At 36.6% G+C, this 6051-nt stretch overlaps 1 pseudogene; it reads right to left on the bottom strand.

Moving 5' to 3' along the window:
- Positions 1-2167: 2167 nt before the first annotated feature.
- Positions 2168-5796, bottom strand: LOC104248351 (heat shock protein 83-like; annotated as a pseudogene).
- Between the last annotated feature and the right edge of the window lie 255 nt (positions 5797-6051).

Below are 6051 nucleotides of genomic sequence, written 5' to 3' on the forward strand. Positions count from 1 at the left end.
GTACGGTTCGGTTAATTTTCGGTATTTTTTTTAAATATTATGTAAAATTCACCAGTAGAAGTAGAATGCAATAACATATGTTCTTTTATAAAACTTAGCAAAACTCTCTAGATATTTCTACTGTTTAAAGGGTGATGAATTAAAAAACATGAAAGATGGCTAGAGTATAGATCCATCAACTATTCGAAAGCAACGTAAAAGAAACCAAGCAAAAGCAAAGAAAATATAAATCACACAAGTGGAAAGATATTAACCAGGCCGGAACTCAAGAATAAAGTTTATATTAAATATTCAAAAAGATAAATCTAATTTGTATGAAAGGAAACATATTCAATACATTGTAGTTTGCTACTCATAATCGCTAGAACACTTTGTGTCTTGCTATTAAAGATACTTGAAATAACTTAGTTTAAGTATAAGTAGCATAATAAATTTTAGGAATTAGTATTTTGAGTTTAATTACTTGTTCGCTTGTAACAGTTTTCATAAATCCAAAACCCAATGAAAAATTTAATGCTTTATTAGTTTTAAACTTACTATATAAATATATTTTCCACATATAAAATTTATTCGGTACGGTTCCGTATTTTTTTGGTTTATTTTTATAAAATAAAAAACCTACCCTAATTATCGGTACGGTTATAGATTTATATAAAAACCTACGGTTTCTTTAAAAGAAACCTAAAAATCGATTCGATCGGTTTAGTCGGTTTTTAAATATCCATTGACACACCGAATAGAAACTATTGGCTATATAAGTTTCTGTTATTTGTGGCTAAAAAAAGGTTAAAGAATCAATATTGATTTGTTGAATAGCCATTTTATCATGGAGATGGAATGTTGATTTAACCATATGTATCGTTGCGAAAAAGTTACTATCCTAATTAAGATAGTTTTCTAAAAACCTCTCCAAACACTCTTTCTATATTTTTTCATAGAAGTCTCTTGCATCATTTCATTCTCTTTTAAATTACTCTAACGATATTCTTGTAAACAAGTCACCATAAGACAATCCCCATTGATTATTCACAAAAACTTGTACTTTATTTATTCAGGTATAAATATTTACTCAAAGTTTTATTTTAATAATATTGATATTATTTTATAAAATTGTATATTGACTCGACATATAACGCACGTGTTGAGAAATTAGTAATAGAAAACCGTCCTAAACAATGGCGAAGCCAGGAATTTCATCTTGGGTGTTCAAACTTGAACGAAGTAAAAAAAAATTACCCGATAAAGAGTGTTCAATATATTATATATCACTAAAATTTAATATTTTACCTATATATACCAGTGTAATTTTTCGACGAAGGGTAATCAGTTAACCACCCTTAGGATATGTAGCTTCACCCCTGGTCCCAAAGCACCTCCGTCAAAATTTGTGCCTGCGGATACATATACATACTCCCCAGAGTCGTAAAAAGAATCTAAACACCGAACTTATACTTCGTAGTGAACTCATTTCCACTCTCTTCATCGTCCACTTAATTCCCACTGTCATCTAATTTTGGTGTGAGTTTTTCAAACCTCAACGCATGACTAAGAATCAAGGGTGCGTGGTTTCCAGTGAGGTAGTTGGACAGTGTTTCTAGGCAAAATCAAGAAATTTCAACAATCTCACTCCAACACCCAACCTCTTTGTCGAAAGTTTTACCCCCAACAATTGACCTCTTTGTTGAAAGGTGTGATCCGTCCAGACCTTAACAAAGAAAGCAGACCATTGCTTTCTCACCACTCTTATTCCGATTCTATACCTCCCATATGAAATGTTTGAATAGGTTTTCAGATCAATTTTGTTACAGATGATTCGGAACGTTTACCCGTTCACGATTAGAATTTAACATCCTTAACGAGTCATAACACTGAGGTTCTAAAAGCATTTTGGTTCATTGGGAGGGGTCCACTTTTCATTCCTGATTTTCCAGTGAATTACGTTCCTACATGCAAAATTCTAGCTATAAAAATTGTACAATAAAACCAGGATAATATAAAAGGAGAGGAACTGTAAAAGCAAATATTTGACCTAGGGAGTAAGACATCACAAAACAGATCGACACTCCATTTAAGTTTTTAAGATCCTAAAAAGGGATACTATAGTTGCTTAAACAACAGAACCCCGACTAACTTTGAAGAACAAAGTCAACAAAAGAGAGGCAAAAGAAGGAAAACTGTTTAACGCATCTTCAATGTTGTTATGTAACACCTTCATCGATGAAGCAAATTGCTTTAGTCCACTTCCTCCATCTTGCTTTCCTCGCCAGTTTCTTCAAGAGCAGGCATATCTGCATCCTCACCAGCTTCCTCTTCTTCGTCAATGCTCAGGCCCAACTTCAACATCCTGTGAATTCTTGCAGCAAAAGTATTTGGGTCGTCAAGACTGAAACCAGATGTCAACAAAGCTGTCTCAAAGAGCAACAACACAATATCTTTCACTGATTTGTCATTCCTGTCAGCCTCAGCTCTCTTCCTCAACTCCTCCATGATTCCATTGTCTGGGTTCACTTCCATTGTCTTCTTGCTTGACATGTAAGAGCTCATGCTGTTGTCCCTCAGAGCTTGAGCCTTCATGATCCTCTCCATGTTAGCCGTCCAACCGTACTCGCCAGTCACTAAACAACATGGAGAATCAACGATCCTATCAGAGACAACCACCTTCTCAACTTTGTCTCCAAGGATGTCTTTGATGACCTTGCAAAGGCTCTCAAAAGACTTCTTTTTCTCTTCCTTTTTCTTCTTCTCTTCCTCAGTTTCATCATCAAGTTTTAGCCCCTCCTTGGTAGCAGAAACTAGTTTCTTACCATCATATTCCTTCAGCTGCCCAACTGCATATTCATCAATGGCATCAACCATGAAGAGCACCTCATAACCTTTCTTCTTTAGACGTTCCAAGAATGGTGAATTCTCGACAGCTTTCCTACTCTCTCCAGTGATGTAATAGATGTCTTTCTGACCCTCCTTCATCCTAGTTACATAATCCTTCAGACTTGTCATCCCATCACCACTCTTGGTGGAGTGGTATCGAAGAAGGTCAGCCAACTTAGCTCTGTTCTGGCTATCTTCATGAATGCCCAACTTCAGGTTCTTTGAGAAAGCCTCATAGAACTTGTTGTAGTCCTCCTTGTTCTCTGCAATCTCATTGAACATCTCAATGCATTTCTTCACGAGGTTCTTCCTAATGACCTTGAGAATCTTGTTCTGCTGCAACATCTCACGAGAGATGCTAAGGGGCAAATCATCAGAGTCTACAACGCCCTTCACAAAGCTAAGGTACTCTGGGATCAGTTCCTCACAGTTGTCCATGATGAACACCCTCCTGACATAAAGCTTGATGTTGTTCATCTTCTTGCGGGTGTCGAAGAGATCAAACGGAGCCCTCTTGGGCACAAAGAGGATTGCTTTGAATTCAAGTTGCCCTCAACAGAAAAGTGTTTGACAGCAAGGTGATCCTCCCAGTCATTAGTCAAGCTCTTGTAGAAAGAGGTGTATTCGTCTTTTGTGATTTCTTCTGGTTTGCGCAACCAGATAGGTTTCTGCTTGTTAATGAGCTGCCACTCATGAGAAACCTCCTTGATTTTCTTCTTCTTACCTTTCTCCTTCTCTTTATCCTCATGCACCTCCTCAATATCACCCTCTTGTTCTCTCTTGGGTTCCTCATCTTCATCATCACTAATTTCCTTCTCGGTTGTCTTCTCTGTCCAAAGATAAATTGGGTAGCTAATGAATTCAGAATGCTTTTTCACAAGGTCCTTAATTCTCCTCTCCTCCAAGTACTCCAACTGCAAATTATCATTACAAGTTAGTTAACTGCAAAACGCCCAATTAGGAAGAGAAAAACTTGCTTGCACATATGGTTGGTACCAGACCAAACTAATTTAACTTCAATTGGGAGATTAAGAACAGCAGTCTTCAAGAATACATCTTCTTATATAGTACTCCCTCCGTTTCAAATCAGATGAGGTAATTTCCTTTTTAGTCCGTTTCAAAATAAATGACACATTTCTAAATTCAAAAATAATTAACTTTAAACTCTTCATTTTATCCATTTTACCCTTAATGAGAAGCTTTTATAACCGCACAAATGTCATGGCTCCATAAAGCTTTAATCCCTTAAGCTTTTAAGACCACAAGCTTCAAAAATATTCCTTTTTTTCTTAAACTCCGTGCCAAATTAAACTATCTCAACTAAATTGAAACGTAGGAGTAATTAAATATTACGGCATTTAAAAATTTATGAGAAAAGCACTTGTATGGAGATGGAACAAATACCAAATGCACGTCTAGAATAAAAAATATGAGATTACCTGGTCTTCCTTGAGTAAAAGAGTGATTTTAGTTCCTCTGCCCAGTTGCTCTCCATTAACATCCCTTGTAACAGTGAACGAACCACCGGCTTGCGATTCCCAGATATATTGCTCATCATCGTTGTGCTTGGTGGTTACGATAACCTTCTCTGCTACTAGGTATGCAGAGTAGAAACCAACACCAAATTGACCAATCATGCTCACATCAGCCCCAGCCTGTAAAGCTTCCATAAACTCCTTTGTGCCGGACCTCGCAATTGTACCCAGGTTGTTAACCAAATCTATGGAATCACATAAAAACCAGAGATATCAGTACCACTCACACCTAAATAGAATCTCGAAAGCCTATCAAGATAACCAAAGCATCATGAACTATATATTATGGGCCTAGATTGCCAGAAAACATTCTTCAAGCAGAGGACAATGTTATTAATCTTACCCACTCTTTTTAACGCATGCGCTTATACGGTACTTTCAATTTATGTGAACCTGTTTGATTGGGCACGGAATTTAAGAAAAAAGTAAAACTTTTGGAATTTGTGGTCCTAAACAAGTCAAAAAGGGTCCACAGTAATTGTGTGGTTATCTCATTAAGGATAAAATTGGAAATTTAAGCTAAATCATTTCCAAATTTAGAAATGGGTCATTCCTTTTGGAACAGACCAAAAAAGAAATAGGTTTACATAATACTCAGAGCCTACTGAATGTAAATCATCCACCTACATTTACAAATCCAAAACACAAACAAATGTCCAAATTGCAGAATAAAACAATTAGACTCAGATGCATCAGGCAAGAGCTCGAAAGGACTACTATATAAAAAAAAGCTACATAGACACATAGTATCGAATTGATTTATGGAGTAACAATTTACTGAAGTCCATGAGAAGCCTAATTTAGTAGCTTAAAAATACAATAAATGGTTAATTATAATCATTAAAACACACGACAGTGTAGAAAACAGATATACGCTCTCAATCTATATTAAGTTAAATCGAAACGAAACACAAAAATGTTGCCAACAAAGATAATCAATAGCACGTGAATATTACATATTCATCCATGCATTGCCGTACTTCTTTTTTCATGCAAAGTTACAAATAGAACAAACGAAATAATGCAATAACAGTGAAAAATCTACGAAAAGTAGGCTGATAAATCTCTGGAAAGGAACAGAGTAAGTAAGAAAAACAAACGTAACTAAATTACCTGCTTTGGTCATGCCAATACCGCTGTCAATGATGGAGAGAGTTTTATTGGCCTTATCAGGAACAAGGCGAATGAAGAGCTCAGGCTGAGCATCAAGTTTGCTCTTGTCCGTCAAGCTCTCGAATCGGATCTTATCCAACGCATCAGAAGAATTGCTAATGAGCTCCCTAAGGAAAATCTCCTTGTTGCTGTAGAATGTATTGATAATCAAACTCAACAACTGGTTGATCTCAGCCTGAAATGCGAATGTCTCTGCCTCAGCCATATGCACATCCGCCATTGATGATTGTAAGCGGGAGAAAAAAAAAGGCGAGTGAAGAATGAACGAGAAGTTTAATGAGAAATTCAGAAACAAGACTCGTGAGTTGCGATTTGTTTTGCGTGACAATGGGAGACGTGTTGGGGTTTATATATGAGTGCATTAGGAATTCTAGGTCCTTCTATAGGAGGCCAAGTCTCTGCTTCTGGAGGCTCCTGTAATCTGCGTTTTAACTTCTATTGGCGGTAACGACTGAACCGGTAGAGGACCGGATTT

This window comes from Nicotiana sylvestris, chromosome 6 (genome assembly GCF_000393655.2).
Source record: "Nicotiana sylvestris chromosome 6, ASM39365v2, whole genome shotgun sequence".
NCBI lineage: Eukaryota > Viridiplantae > Streptophyta > Magnoliopsida > Solanales > Solanaceae > Nicotiana > Nicotiana sylvestris.